Source organism: Salmo salar, chromosome ssa19, assembly GCF_905237065.1.
Source record: "Salmo salar chromosome ssa19, Ssal_v3.1, whole genome shotgun sequence".
Lineage (NCBI taxonomy): Eukaryota > Metazoa > Chordata > Actinopteri > Salmoniformes > Salmonidae > Salmo > Salmo salar.
Genome location: NC_059460.1, coordinates 77795738 through 77812304, shown reverse-complemented (window position 1 = coordinate 77812304; position 16567 = coordinate 77795738). Strand labels below are relative to the sequence as shown.

The 16567-nt window shown below is 44.5% G+C and overlaps 2 long non-coding RNA genes across 3 annotated transcripts; one reads left to right on the top strand and one right to left on the bottom strand.

Moving 5' to 3' along the window:
• Window positions 1-730: 730 nt before the first annotated feature.
• LOC123729035 (uncharacterized) lies at window positions 731-6137 on the bottom strand. Of its 2 annotated transcripts, XR_006760803.1 has the most exons (5): window positions 5828-6137; window positions 5466-5544; window positions 4912-5180; window positions 2061-4493; window positions 731-1214 (listed from the first exon to the last, which is right to left on the bottom strand). It is a non-coding gene; the product is annotated as an uncharacterized lncRNA (long non-coding RNA). The 2 variants fall into 2 exon arrangements; XR_006760802.1 differs by having other exon boundaries at window positions 2061-5180.
• Window positions 6138-6373: 236 nt separating this feature from the next.
• On the top strand, window positions 6374-12819 carry LOC123728955 (uncharacterized). Its single transcript, XR_006760641.1, has 3 exons — window positions 6374-6658; window positions 6831-6915; window positions 12394-12819. It is a non-coding gene; the product is annotated as an uncharacterized lncRNA (long non-coding RNA).
• The last annotated feature ends 3748 nt before the right edge of the window (window positions 12820-16567 follow it).

Below are 16567 nucleotides of genomic sequence, written 5' to 3'. Positions count from 1 at the left end.
TGAGATAGATATAGAATAGATGGAGCAGTACAGTAATGGGTGAGATAGATATAGAATAGATGGAGCAGTACAGTAATGGGTGAGATAGAACTAGAATAGATGGAGCAGTACAGTAATGGGTGAGTTAGATAGATAGAATAGATGGAGCAGTACAGTAATGGGTGAGATAGATATAGAATAGGTGGAGCAGTACAGTAATGGGTGAGAGATAGATATATAATAGATGGAGCAGTACAGTAATGGGTGAGAGATAGATATAGAATAGATGGAGCAGTACAGTAATGGGTGAGAGATAGATAGAATAGATGGAGCAGTACAGTAATGGGTGAGAGATAGATAGAATAGATGGAGCAGTACAGTAATGGGTGAGAGATATAAATAGAATAGATGGAGCAGTACAGTAATGGGTGAGTTAGATAGATAGAATAGATGGAGCAGTACAGTAATGGGTGAGTTAGATAGATAGATATAGATGGAGCAGTACAGTAATGGGTGAGCGATAGAAATAGAATAGATGGAGCAGTACAGTAATGGGTGAGTTAGATAGATAGATAGATAGATAGATAGATAGATAGATAGATAGATAGATAGATAGATAGATAGATAGATAGATAGATAGATAGATAGATAGATAGATAGATAGATAGATAGATAGATAGATAGATAGATAGATAGATAGATAGATAGATAGATAGATAGATAGATAGATAGATAGATAGATAGATAGATATAGATGGAGCAGTACAGTAATGGGTGAGAGATAGAAATAGAATAGATGGAGCAGTACAGTAATGGGTGAGGGATAGATGGAGCAGTACAGTAATGGGTGAGAGATAGATATAGAATAGATGGAGCAGTACAGTAATGGGTGAGAGATAGATATAGAATAGATGGAGCAGTACAGTAATGGGTGAGAGATAGATATAGAATAGATGGAGCAGTACAGTAATGGGTGAGAGATAGATATAGAATAGATGGAGCAGTACAGTAATGGGTGAGAGATAGAAATAGAATAGATGGAGCAGTACAGTAATGGGTGAGAGATAGATATAGAGCAGATAGTAATTCAGTGACTAGAGGGGTAATTATAAACACCTTATCTCAACAGCCCCTCAGCAGTGACCTCTCTAGTCGGTCTCCTGTTCTCTGTCTGGTAGAGCCACATGTTCCTCCACTATAGCCTCCACAGGCACTGGGGCTTCTTCCATAGGAGACTTGAAAAGAGCAGACACTGAGCTATCTAACCAAGACAACTACTTCTGCAAACAGTTATACATATATATCTTCTTCTTCTCCTCCTCCCTCTCTCCCCCTTTCTGTCCCTCTTTCCATGTCTCTGCTTTGATCTAGGGAGAGATTCCCAGCATCCGTTTCTCTCTTTTTCTCCCTATTCCTCACAGTTTGCTCACAGGAGAGATCTGCTCTAGGGATCTGTCCTTTTTGGACGCGTCCAGAAAAACCTCAGTTGAAAACAGAGAACACATAACAGATGCAACGGTGTCATCATAGAAATCAAATCTAATTATTGTTCTGTTGGTGTCATCATAGAAATCAAATCTAATTCTAGTTCTGTTGGTGTCATCATAGAAATCAAATCTAATTCTAGTTCTGTTGGTGTCATCATAGAAATCAAATCTAATTCTAGTTCTGTTGGTGTCATTCTAGAAATCAAATCGAATTCTAGTTCTGTTGGTGTCATTCTAGAAATCAAATCTAATTCTAGTTTTGTTGGTGTCATTCTAGAAATCAAATGTAATTCTAGTTCTGTTGGTGGAGCTATATGAACATTATCAGTATGCCTTGTCCTTCTGTTCAACTCCTCCCTTGTGTACGTTAGAATTCCCTGTCAAGTCTTTATTATGTAAACTAATGTTTACAAATTTCCTGCACAAGTGTCCCCTGGTGGCATTGGTAATATAGAGAACACAGTGCCAAATTACCTCATTTGTTTATAAAGGACACGGAATATGTTACAGCTTCAATTGTTTTATTATTCATCGATTGATAACCAGAATGAAAACAAATGCAGAAAGTTACATAGTAAATATAGACCTGTTCACCTCTTGCATGCCAGAGTCCCTCTTCATCTCTCTGTCCAGCTCGGAGCTTCCCTCCTCCTCCGTCTCCTCCCCTTTGCGTCTCTCCCGGAGCGAGTGAGTATTGTGAGGGCAGCGCACTGTTTCTGTAGCGACAAGAGGTCAGGGCACAGGAGAGCTGCGTTGGGGCAAAGAGTTAGAAAAAAGACTCACTGTGATATCTTCATCATGCTCACGGTGTGGCAGTTCTGAGGTGGCTCAGTTGGTTGGAGCACGGTGCTGACAACATCAGGGTTATGGGTTTGGGACATGGAGCACGGTGCTGACAACATCAGGGTTATGGGTTTGATTCCCAGATGGAGCACGGTGCTGACAACATCAGGGTTATGGGTTTGGGACATGGAGCACGGTGCTGACAACATCAGGGTTATGGGTTTGATTCCCAGATGGAGCACGGTGCTGACAACATCAGGGTTATGGGTTTGGGACATGGAGCACGGTGCTGACAACATCAGGGTTATGGGTTTGATTCCCAGATGGAGCACGGTGCTGACAACATCAGGGTTATGGGTTTGATTCCCAGATGGAGCACGGTGCTGACAACATCAGGGTTATGGGTTTGGGACATGGAGCACGGTGCTGACAACATCAGGGTTATGGGTTTGATTCCCATGTGGAGCACGGTGCTGACAACATCAGGGTTATGGGTTTGATTCCCATGTGGAGCACGGTGCTGACAACATCAGGGTTATGGGTTTGATTCCCATGTGGAGCACGGTGCTGACAACATCAGGGTTATGGGTTTGATTCCCACGTGGAGCACACATACAATACTTCGATATAAGAACTATGAGCTGCTTAGAATTAAAGCATATTACAGTATTACTACTATCTGCAGAGGAGCTATAATACTCACAGCCAGAGGGGGTGCTGTAGAGAGGAGCTATAATACTCACAGCCATAGGGGGTGCTGTAGAGAGGAGCTATAATACTCACAGGCAGAGGGGGTGCTGTAGAGAGGAGCTATAATACTCACAGCCAGAGGGGGTGCTGTAGAGAGGAGCTATAATACTCACAGGCAGAGGGGGCGCGGTAGAGAGGAGCTATAATACTCACAGGCAGAGGGGGCGCTGTAGAGAGGAGCTATAATACTCACAGGCAGAGGGGGTGCTGTAGAGAGGAGCTATAATACTCACAGCCAGAGAGGGGTGCTGTAGAGAGGAGCTATAATACTCACAGGCAGAGGGTGCGCTGTAGAGAGGAGCTATAATACTCACAGGCAGAGGGGGTGCTGTAGAGAGGAGCTATAATACTCACAGCCAGAAGGGGTGCTGTAGAGAGAAGCTATAATACTCACAGCCAGAGGGGGCGCTGTAGAGAGGAGCTATAATACTCACAGGCAGAGGGGGCGCTGTAGAGAGGAGCTATAATACTCACAGGCAGAGGGGGTGCTGTAGAGAGGAGCTATAATACTCACAGCCAGAGGGGGCGCTGTAGAGAGGAGCTATAATACTCACAGCCAGAGGAGGTGCTGTAGAGAGGAGCTATAATACTCACAGCCAGAGGGGGCGCTGTAGAGAGGAGCTATAATACTCACAGCCAGAGGGGGTGCTGTAGAGAGGAGCTATAATACTCACAGCCAGAGGGGGCGCTGTAGAGAGGAGCTATAATACTCACAGCCAGAGGGGGTGCTGTAGAGAGGAGCTATAATACTCACAGCCAGAGGGGGCGCTGTAGAGAGGAGCTATAATACTCACAGCCAGAGGGGGCGCTGTAGAGAGGAGCTATAATACTCACAGACAGAGGGGGCGCTGTAGACAGGAGCTGTAATACTCACAGCCAGAGGGGGTGCTGTAGAGAGGAGCTATAATACTCACAGCCAGAGGGGGCGCTGTAGAGAGGAGCTATAATACTCACAGGCAGAGGGGGTGCTGTAGAGAGGAGCTATAATACTCACAGCCAGAGGGGGCGCTGTAGAGAGGAGCTATAATACTCACAGGCAGAGGGGGCGCTGTAGAGAGGAGCTATAATACTCACAGGCAGAGGGGGTGCTGTAGAGAGGAGCTATAATACTCACAGCCAGAGGGGGTGCTGTAGAGAGGAGCTATAATACTCACAGCCAGAGGGGGCGCTGTAGAGAGGAGCTATAATACTCACAGCCAGAGGGGGTGCTGTAGAGAGGAGCTATAATACTCACAGCCAGAGGGTGCGCTGTAGAGAGGAGCTATAATACTCACAGCCAGAGGGGGTGCTGTAGAGAGGAGCTATAATACTCACAGGCAGAGGGGGCGCTGTAGAGAGGAGCTTTAATACTCACAGGCAGAGGGGGCGCTGTAGAGAGGAGCTATAATACTCACAGGCAGAGGGGGCGCTGTAGAGAGGAGCTATAATACTCACAGGCAGAGGGGGTGCGGTAGAGAGGAGTTTCTTGGTAGGGAGGTTTATCAACACCTGAGGCTAAAGAAGAGGCACAGACAAAGCAATGAGAACAGGGACTGTCCTGTTACAACACTTGTAATGTATCCTCCCTTCCTTCTTAGAAGTAATCACTAATCTCTTCGCTCTCAGTGAAGTAGTGGAACACTTGAGTCCTACCAAGGAGAGGGGGATGGAGAGAGGGATGAGAGAGAGGGAAGGAGAGAGAGGGAAGGAGAGAGGTATAAAGAGAGGTGATGAGCAGATGAAATTACAGATAGATAAGTCTGGGGAGGCTGTTCTGTGACTGTATATACTGTGACTGTACATACTGTGACTGTACATAACCACACACATTTGGCAGCAGAAAATATAGTACCCAAATATCTTGAAATTCATGTGGATAGTTGGATTCGTAGTTCCTCATGAGTCAAACACAGAACAGCGTGAACACACACACCTCTCCACAGTAGCTTTCCAGTGCTTTCTCCGTGCTCCTCTCGGACTGACGCCCTGACTCCCCCTCTCTCTCGGAGGCATCTGGGGCAGAGGGCTTGGCCACCTGAGGAGGGGGGGGGGGTCATCTCTAGGGCAACGGCCTCTAACTTCACCTCCACGGGTTGGCCTGTCTCCTCGTCCAGCAGTCCCCCCCGCATCACTGACACCTTCAGACTGGACATACACACACACACACACACACACACACACACACACACACACACACACACACTGAAAGAAAAACAATACAACAGAAGGTAAGCTTCTAAAATGACAGTTGAAGATAATACGAGGTGAAGATGACCACTATAACACCAGGCCTGTCAGAAAACAGGAGGCGAGGTAACGTATGGCACTATTAACTCTTTCCATGGGACTTACTGGTCAGTGGAGGTCATGCCTAGCTCCATGTCCCTCCCTCTCTCTTCCATCTCAGTACAACACACACACAACACACACAAAGCTATATTTACATTTCTATAGCTTTTATTATCTGTCCTAAATCTTTACTCTCACCATCATGGAATTGGTCCTGGTACTCCAGAAGCATGTCAATCTCTTTGCCTGTGGCTTCAGGAAGCCCAGCTTCTTCAAACTGACGGTGAGGAAGTTAATAATGAACAACTGAAAGCTCAGATCCTTTTGGTTTCACACAGTTGGCTTGGTATGTGTTCACGTGGTTGAATGTCTCTTATTAGGCAAAGTGAGTAACATTCTCAGTTAGTCTAATCCAAACTGTCGTTTCTATGTTTAAACAAATTAGTGAGGTTACCTCTACACCACTGATTTTAACTAGGTAAGTCAGTTAAGAACAAATTCTTATTTTCAATGACAGTGGGTTAACTGCCTTGTTCAGAGGAAGAACAACAGATTCTTACCTTGTCAACTCAGGGATTCGATCTTGCAACCTTTCAGTTACTAGTCCAACACTCTAACCACTAGGCTACGCTGCCACCCCCAAATGCAGACAAGAGGGAGACAGAGAGCAAGCATTAGTAATGCAGATTTCTTGCTGAGGATTTTCCAACACAAATCGTTCCGTCACTCAGTCTCACCTACGTCCTCTGGTGCATTTCTAGGACTGGTCCCTAGAGGGCGCTCTGGTGTCATTCTCCGTAGCAGCTGCCATGGCTGTAAGTGAACGAGACACACAGAAGAGTGAGACACATTATCAACTCACAAGGTGATTCAATGAGGGTAAAGTTCAATTTGTGTCATGAAAAAAGGCTTTAACTGCGGTTGTATGGGTGTTATAAATATTTGACGTGACATGACCGTTGAAAATATGTTAACACGGTTGGTAATTTTTTAAAACATTTTAGTCATTTAGCAGACACTCTTATCCAGAGCGACTGACAGTAGTGAATGCATTCATTTCATATATTTTTTTTCTTTCTGTGCTGGCCCCCCGTGGGAATCGAACCCACAACCCTGTGCGTTGCAAACACCATGCTCTACCAACTGAGCTACAGGGAAGGCTGGTAGAAATGCTTTTACTGTGTTTGTATTATTGACATTGCCTGAGGACTCCTATAGGGACTAGGCAGCTCGTGCTCAAAACCCATCACCCCAAAAGAAGGGGTCTTGTGTCCCCTCAGCCTTGTCCAGCAGGAACAGAGAGTCTGAGACATTCAAGGCTTGCCTGGGGAAGGATACGCTGCTACTGTTACCAGAACGTGGCTGCAAAATATCTGTTGTGCATCACCCAGGTGGGTGCTACATGTTGGTGGTGAATGTCATACCATGCACACGATGTACCTTGAGACCTAATGAAAAACACTACATTAATCCAATCCATTAACATTGCCAATATACAATATGTCTGACAGTTATATCGGACAACTCAAGAGGTTGTTTGTGTGTGTGTGTGTGTTCTGACAGGTCAGGCTCGGCCAGGGCGATGCGTATGTCTCTCAGAGCGCGCCATGCGCTCCTTGGCCTGCTGGATCTCCTCAGGAAGAGAGGGGTAAGGTCGCGATGACGTCAAGACATACATACAATATACTGTACATCTTCCTGATTGGACAGTTGTGGTTCTGTAAAGAAATTCAATAAATCAAATTTTATTTTATTTTTCACATGCACCGAATACAACAAGTGTAGACCTGCTTATTTACAAGCCCTTAACCAACAATGCAGTTTTAAGAAAAATAACAGTTATGAACGATATTTACTAAATAAATTAAAGTAAAAAATAAAAGAGAAACAATAAAATAACAATAATGAGGTTATATACAGGGGGTACAGGTTAGTCGAGGCAATATGTACATGTAGGTAGGGGTAAAGTGACTATGCAAAGATAATAAACAGCGAGTAGAAGCGGAGTAAAAAAAGGGGGGGGTCAATGCAAATAGTCTGAGTAGCCATTTGATTAGCTGTTCAGCAGTCTTATGGCTTTGGGGTAGAAGCTGTTAAGAAGCCTTTTAGACCTAGACTTGGCGCTCCAGTGCTGCTTGCCGTGTGGTAGCAGAGAGAACAGTCAATGACTAGGGTGGCTGGAGTCTTTGGCAATTTTTAGGGCCTTCCTCTGACACCGCCTGGTATAGAGGTCCTGGATGGCAGGAAACTTGGCCCCAGTGATGTATTGGTCCGTACGCATTACCCTCTGTAGCAATTGCAATTGCCATACCAGGCGGTTAAGCAATCAGTTAGGATGCTCTCATTGGTGCAGCTGTATAACTTTTTGAGGATCTGAAAACCCATGCCAAATCTTTTCATTCTCCTGAGGGGGAATAAGCGTTGTCGTGCCCTCTTCACGACTGTCTCGGTGTGTTTGGACTAGGGTTGCACATTTTGGGGAATATTCAGAGGTGGAAACTTCCCGTGGGAATTAACAGAAATATGCAAATTAATATTAATACCATTTAAATGTAGATGTTTTTTGCATTGGATATATTTACCATATCATATGGAGACAGAAACATAAACCTTTTACCTTATCATAAGTAGACATAATTGCAAATTATTAAATCCTTCCAATAGAAAAAAAATATATAGTTACGAATTGAACTTTAATTAAATGAGTTGACTCTTCACGTGGGATGATTTCACTGAACAACAAAAGAAAGGGAATATTGAATGATCCCCAATGATCCATTGTATCTCCCAAAAACGTTTTCAACATACATCTGTAAAATGATAGTTTATAAACTAAAGCTTTGGTTGTCTTCCTCTTAGGCTTCCATGTCTTCTCCCTGGACCTCCTCAATGTCCACCTCTTGAACATCAGACTCTGAGGCCTCATCTTCACAGACACTTTCCAGGCTTGTTGAGGATGGCTCGTTGTCAGGCACAAAAAGCCTCAAATTTGCCCGGGTGGCCACCAACTTTTGAACCCTTGTATTGGTCAGATTGTTGAGTGCTTTGGTGTGTATGTTCCCAAACAAGGACCAGTTGCGCTCTGAGGTGGCTGATGTTGGTTGGATTTGGAGGATGATGGAGGCAACAGGGGAAAGAGCTTCAGATCCACAAAGTCCCTTCCACCAGGTGGCTGATGAGATATGTTGGCAAGTCCATCCCAAAGCCCTGGCTGGTAAGTGTACTTTGCCAGACTGCCAAGAACCTTGCTCTCATCCAGGCCAAGGTGGTGAGACATGGTAGTGATGACACCATAGGCCTTGTTGATCTCTGCACCAGACAGGATGCTCTTGCCAGCATACTTGGGGTCCAACATGTACACTGCTGCGTGTTTGGGCTTCAGGCAGAAGTCTTCACACTTTTTGATGTATTTCAGAACTGCAGTTTCCTTTGCTTGGAGCAACAGTGAAGTGGGCAGGGCAGTATGGATTTCTTCATCAGACAGGATGGTATTGTCTCCCTCAATCCGTACAATGGCTACTGCTATAGGTTTCAGGAGTTTCAGGTTGCTTACCATTCTCTCCCAAAATACATCATCCAGGAGGGTCCTCTTGATGGGGCTGTCCATATCGGCAGACTGTGATATGGCCATTTCTTGGAGAGACTCCATCCATTCCAGGAGACTGTAAAACATGATGAGCGCTGAGGGAACTTTATGCACTTGGCCAGATGATTTTGCATCTTTGTTGCATTCTTCACATATGATTTGTCACAGTATTTGCAAATGTACACAGCTTTTCCTTCTACATTAGCTGCAGTGAAATGTCTCCACACATCAGATAGTGCCAGTGGCAAAATGAGTAAAAAGAAAGTTTCAATTCCATGTACAGATAAATGGTTAAGCAGTTAGATTAAACATATAAATGTTTTAAAATGAAACATGTATGGAAAGAGGTGAATTAACACTCTTCAGTTAGCAGGCTCAAGCAAACTAAAACCCACAAGGTAGCAAAAACTTACTAGCAGAAATTGTTAACAAGTTAGAAATGATTTAAACACACTGATGTAGGCTACTATTTACTAGTTAACAAAAAATAATGTATGTCATATAAAATATATTCACCCCACCCAGTATTGTAATTAAAACTTATCAGAAAGCATGTAGTCCTTGGCTCAGACAGTGTAGTAGTGTGGGCTCAATAGCATCTCATTAGTGTGCAAGATCTTGAGAATCAGCTGCACATGTGATGGAAGAATGCACTGTGCATGCAGAGGGTTGCAATCCCATTGAATTGGGGATAGTTTAACCAAAATATGCCACAAGACCTAAAATTGCCTTATGTGTATCCCACAAAAAAAGTTCACTGTTATTAGCTAACTTTTTTTGATGAATTTAAGCAGGCTTAACTTCCCATGGAACATTTCCAGAAAAATTCCAGAAATCTACCGGAAAGTTTCCAACCCGAGTTTGGACCATGATAGTTTGTTGGTGATGTGAACACCAAGGAACTTGAAGCTCTCAACCTGCTCCACTACAGCCCCATCGATGAGAATGGGGGTGTGCTCGGCCCTCCTTTTCCTGTAGTCCACGATCATCTCCTTTGTCTTGATCACGTTGAGGAAGAGGTTGTTGTCCTGGCACCACACTTCCAGGTCTCTGACCTCCTCCCTATAGGTTGTCTCATCTATGTCGGTGATCAGGCCTACCACCGTTGTGTCGTCGGAAAACTAAATGATGCTATTGGAGTCGTGCTAGGCCACGCAGTCGTATGTGAACAGGGAGTACAGGAGGGGACTAAACACGCACCCCTGAGTGCCTCCGTGTTGAGGATCAGCGTGGCAGATGTGTTGTTGCCTACCCTTACCACCTGGGGTGGCCCGTCAGGAAGTCCAGAATCCAGTTGCAGAGGGAGGTCTTTAGTCCCAGGGTCCTTAGCTTAGTGATGAGCTTTGAGAGCACTGTGGTGTTGAACGCAGAGCTGTAGTCAATGAACAGCATTCTCATGTAGGTGTTCCTTCTGTCCAGGTGGGAAAGGGCAGTGTCGAGTGCGATTGAGATTGCGTCATCTGTGGATCTGTTGGGGCGGTATGCATGCTTCAGTGTTTCTTGCCTCGAAGCGCGCATAGAAGTAATTTCGCTCGTCTGGTAGGCTTGTGTAACTGGCCAGCTCGCAGCTGGGCTTCCCTTTGTAGTCCGTAATAGTTTACAAGCCTTGCCACATCCGACGAGCATTGGAGCCGGTGTAGTAGGATTCAATCATAGTCCTGTACTTACGCTTTGCCTGTTTGATGGTTCGTTTGAGGGCATAGCGGGATTTCTAATAAGCGTCCGGGTTAGAGTCCTGCTCCTTGAAAGCGGCAGCTCTACCCTTAAGCTCAGTGCGGATGTTGCCTGTAATCCATGGCTTCTGAGTGGGGTATGTACGTACGGTTACTATGGGGACAACGTCATCGATGCACTTATTGATGAAGCCAGTGACTGATGTGGTATACTCCTCAATGCCATTGGATGAGTCCCGGAACATATTCCAGTCTGTGCTAGTAAAACAGCCCTGTAGCTTAGCATCTGTGTCATCTGACCACTTCTGTATTGATTGAGTCACTGGTACTTCCTGCTTTAGTTTTTGCTTGTAAGCTGGAATCAGGAGGATATAATTATGGTCAGATTTGCCAAATGGAGGGAGAGCTTTGTACGCATCTCTGTGTGTGGAGTAAAGGTGGTCTAGAGTTGTTTTCTCCTCTTGTTGCACATGTAACATGCTGGTAGAAATGAGGTAAAACGGATTTAAGTTTCCCTGCATTAAAGTCCCCGGCTACTAGGAGTGCCGCCTCTGGATGAGCATTTTCTTGTTTGCTTATTGGCTTTATACAGCTCGTTGAGTACGGTCTTAGTGCCAGCATCGGTTTGTGGTGGTAAATAAGCAGCTATGAAAAATATAGATGAAAACTCTCTTGGTAAATAGTGTGGTCTACAGCTTATCTTGCGATGCTCTACCTCAGGCTAGCAAAACATTGAGACTTCCTCAATATTAGATTTTGCACCAGCTGTTATTGACAAACAGACACAGACCGCCACCCCTTGTCTTACCGGAGGCAGCTGTTCTGTCTTGACGATGCACAGAAAAACCAGCCAACTGTATATTATCCATGTCGTCGTTCAGTCACGACTCGGTGAAACACAAGATATTACAGTTTTTAATGTCCCATTGGTAGGATCGTCTTGAACGGACCTCATCCAGTTTATTCTCCAATGATTGCACATTGGCCAATAGGATGGATGGTAGAGGCAGGTTACCCACTGGCCGATAAATTCTCACAAGGCACCCGGACCTGCGTCCCCTGTATCGGCGTCTTCTCTTAATGGGAATGACAGGGATTTGGGCCTGGTCGGGTATCTGGAGTAAATCCTTTGCATCAGACTCGCTAAAGAAAAAAATCTTTGTACAGTACCAGGTGAGTAATCGCCGTTCTGATATCCAGAAGCTCTTTTTGGTCATAAGAGATGGTGGCAGAAACATTATGTACAAAATAAGTTACAAACAAGGCACAAAAACACACAAAATAGCACAATTGGTTAGGAGCCCGTAAAACGGCAGCCATCCCCTCCTGCACCATTCTCCTCCGGTCAAGCGGGCGACCCTGAACATCTGGTCCTGTATCTGTTAGCATGATTTATGTCTGGCTGCTTAGGAGACTATCAGACTATCGAGCTGCCTGTTATGATAAGTGAGTACATCTCTGAGCATAATCATTTATATAGACCTCTAACTACAATGCGGTTGTATGGTGTATTGTCTCAGGTTGTATCAATGAGTGTGTGTGTGTGGATGGAGACTATCTGTTATGGCTTTGGCTATGTTTATTTCAGTTCAGTGTCCATTGTTCCTGTGGCCTGTCTTCTCATTAAACCTGATATATTGTCTCTAATTACGGCTAGGGTTGCAAAGTTCCCAGGTTTTTCAGAAATCCTGGAAAAATGGGTAATTTTGGGAAAGTTACTGGAATTTTGCAACCCGAATTACAACCTTTATCTACAAGCATCTCTTTACATGGTGTTAGTCAGAATGACATTAATTGTATCTAGTGTCTGAAATGAAGTGTCTGAAATTACCCTTTCCCTCTCTCTCCTTCTCTCTTTCTCATCCAGAAGGAAGCCACACTGGTGGTGGTAGACGATGCCCACCCCGTACTGCAGCTGGGAAGACAGATAGAGGGAGAAGCGAGGCTGGGGGAGACCGGGGCAGAGCGGAGCCACCTGGACCATCACGTAGTCCATGATGTCCTCACTGTAAAAGATATACACAACCACTAGCTATGATCAGAGCCATGACACAATACATCTAACTTAGCTAGCTATCCATGTTTCGTCTCGAAGTTTAGGGACCATGTAGGTTGGTTAGCATAACATATTCCCCTCTGTCTGTCAGACATAGAAAGGAGAGAGGAAGGGTTGAGGAAGGGTTGATGTCACCATGTCTGCCCAACGTTACCCCTCAGAAGCTCTCTGCATGTTATCCTGATCCCTTTGGTTGCTGTCAAACCGCATGATAATAAATACCAGAATGTGTCTAAATTGAAGGCCTCTGATGATGGTGATGACCAATACACACATTACATTGGCTGAGATTGACAAGATACAAAATATTAAACTCTGCCAAAGAGAATGTTAGCCTAGCTGAGCTAGCTCACGACTCTCCAAATAGTGGAAAAGCAGCTGGTGTGCCTCTGAAGACTGTTTGGATAGTAAAACATATTTCCTCAATTCTTGCAGATTTCTTTTTTCTTAATTTGGTGTCAAGAACTTGCGTATAGAATGTAAACAGGTCTTGATTAGCTAGCTAGATCAAGAAAAGGGCCATTGTCAGCTGCTATCTTCAGATTCTGTCCTACTATCCAGGTCTGTACCCAAACAATTTCAACTTCTACTTTTAAAAATCCACCTCTCTAAAAACAAGTCTCTCACCGTTGCCGCCTGCTATAGACCACCCTCTGCCCCCAGCTGTGCTCTGGACACCATATGTGAACTGATTGCCCCCCATCTATCTTCAGAGCTTGTGATGCTAGGTGACCTAAACTGGGGCATGCTTAACACCCCAGCCATCCTACAATCTAAGCTTGATGCCCTCAATCTCACACAAATGATCAATGAACCTACCAGGTACCACCCCAAAGCCGTAAACACGGGCACCCTCATAGATATCATCCTAACCAACTTGCCCTCTAAATACACCTCTGCTGTTTTCAACCAAGATCTCAGCGATCACTGCCTCATTGCCTGCATCCGTAATGGTCAGCGGTCAAACGACCTCCACTCATCACTGTCAAACGCTCCCTGAAACACTTCAGTGAGCAAGCCTTTCTAATCGACCTGGCTCGGGTATCCTGGAAGGATATTGACCTCATCCCGTCAATAGAGGATGCCTGGTTATTTTTTTTAAATGCCTTCCTCTCCATCTTAAATAAGCATGCCCCATTCAAGAAATTATGAACCAGGAACAGATATAGCCCTTGGTTCTCTCCAGACCTGACTGCCCTTAACCAACACAAAAACATCCTGTGGCGTTCTGCATTAGCATCGAACAGCCCCCGTGATATGCAACTTTTCAGGGAAGTTAGAAACCAATATACACAGGCAGTTAGAAAAGCCAAGGCTAGCTTTTTCAAGCAGAAATTTGCTTCCTGCAACACAAACTCAAAAAAAGTTCTGGGACACTGTAAAGTCCATGGAGAATAAGAACACCTCCTCCCAGCTGCCCACTGCACTGAGGATAGGAAACTCTGTCACCACCGATAAATCCACTATAATTGAGAATTTCAATAAGCATTTTTCTACGGCTAGCCATGCTTTCCACCTGGCTACCCCTACCGCGGTCAACAGCACTGCACCCCCCACAGCTACTCGCCCAAGCCTTCCCCATTTCTCCTTCTCCCAAATCCAGTCAGCTGATGTTCTGAAAGAGCTGCAAAATCTGGACCCCTACAAATCAGCCGGGCTAGACAATCTGGACCCTTTCTTTCTAAAATGATCTGCCAAAATTGTTGCAACCCCTATTACTAGCCTGTTCAACCTCTCTTTCGTGTCGTCTGAGATTCCCAAAGATTGGAAAGCAGCTGCGGTCATCCCCCTCTTCAAAGGGGGGGACACTCTTGACCCAAGCTGCTACAGACCTATATCTATCCTACACTGCCTTTCAAAGGTCTTCGAAAGCCAAGTCAACAAACAGATTACCGACCATTTCGAATCCCACCGCACCTTCTCCGCTATGCAATCTGGTTTCAGAGCTAGTCATGGTTGCACCTCAGCCACGCTCAAGGTCCTAAACGATATCGTAACCGCCATCGATAAGAAACAATACTGTGCTGCCATATTCATTGACCTGGCCAAGGCTTTCGACTCTGTCAATCACCACATCCTCATCGGCAGACTCAGTAGCCTTGGTTTGTCAAATGATTGCCTCGCCTGGTTCTCCAACTACTTCTCTGATAGAGTTCAATGTGTCAAATCGGATGGCCGGGCCTCTGGCAGTCTCTATGGGGGTGCCACAGGGTTCAATTCTTGGGCCAACTCTTTTCTCTGTATACATCAATGATGTCGCTCTTGCTGCTGGTGAGTCTCTGATCCACCTCTACGCAGACGATACCATTCTGTATACTTCTGGCCCTTCTTTGGACACTGTGTTAACAACCCTCCAGACAAGCTTCAATGCCATACAACTCTCCTTCCGTGGCCTCCAACTGCTCTTAAAACTTCTATGGGCTACGTGGGACGCTAGCGTCCCACCTGCGGGACACAGCCAGTGAAATATCAGGGCGGCAAATTCAAAACAACAAAATGTCATAATTCAAATTTCTCAAACATACAACTATTTTACACCATTTTAAAGATACACTTCTCCTTGATGTAACCACATTGTCCGATTTCAAAAAGGCTTTACAGCGAAAGCAAAACATTAGATTATGTTAGGAGAGTACATAGACAAAAATAATCACACAGCCATTTTCCAAGCAAGGACATGTGTCACAAAAACCCAAAACACAGCAAAATGAAGCACTAACCTTTGACGATCTTCATCAGATGACACTCCTAGGACATTATGTTACACAATACATGTATGTTTTGTTCGATAAAGTTCATATTTATATCCCAAAACAGCATTTTACATTGGCGCGTGATGTTCAGAAAATGTATTCCCACCAAAACACCCGGTGAATGTGCACATCAATTTACAAAAATACTCATCATAAACGTTGACAAAATATATAACAATTATTTAAAGAATTATAGATAGACTACTCCTGGATGCAACCGCTGTGTCAGATTTTAAAATAGCTTTACGGAGAAAGCACATTTTTCAATATTCTGAGTACATAGCTCGCCATCAAAGCAAGCTATACAGACACCCGCCATGTTCGGGGTCACCTAAACTCAGAATTAGTATTATAAATATTCTCTTACCTTTGCTGATCTTCGTCCGAATGCACTCCCAGTACTGCTACTTCCACAATAAATGTTGTTTTTGTTTGAAATAATCCATATTTATGACCAAATACCTCCGTTTAGTTTGTGCGTTCAGATCACTTATGCAAAGGCATAACGCGCGAGCGCGGTACCAGAGACAAAAAGTCAAAATGTTCCATTACCGTACTTAGAAGCATGTCAAACGCTGTTTAAAATCAATCTTTATGGTATTTTTAACGTAAAATTGCAATAATATTCCAACCGGACAATAGCGTATTCATTCAAGAAGAAAAAGAAAGAACGGCGTACTCGCGGGATCGCGCATATCCAATCCCTTTGTCTCCAGGCAGTTCACTCAGTGACTGAGCTACTATACTCTGCCCAGTGACAGGAGAATGCTGAAGGAACTTTCTGAAGGCTGTTGACAGCCAATGGAAGCCTTAGGAAGTGCAACGTCACCCCACAGACACTGTAGTTTCGATAGAGAATCAAAAGAAGAACTACAATTCTGACTTTCCACTTTCTGCTTGGATTTTTCTCAGGTTGTTGCCTGCCATATGAGTTCTGTTACACTCACAGACACCATTCAAACAGTTTTAGAAACTTCAGAGTGTTTTCTATCCAAATCTACTAATAACATGCATATTCTAGTTTCTGGGCCAGAGTAGTAACCAGTTTAATTTGGGTACGTTTTTCATCCGGCCGTGAAAATACTGCCCCCTACACCTCAACAGGTTAAATACAAGTAAAACAAAATACATGCTCTTCAACCGATCGCTGCCCGCACCTGCCCACCTGTCCAGCATCACTACTCTGGACAGTTCTGACTTAGAATATGTGGACAACTACAAATACCTAGGTG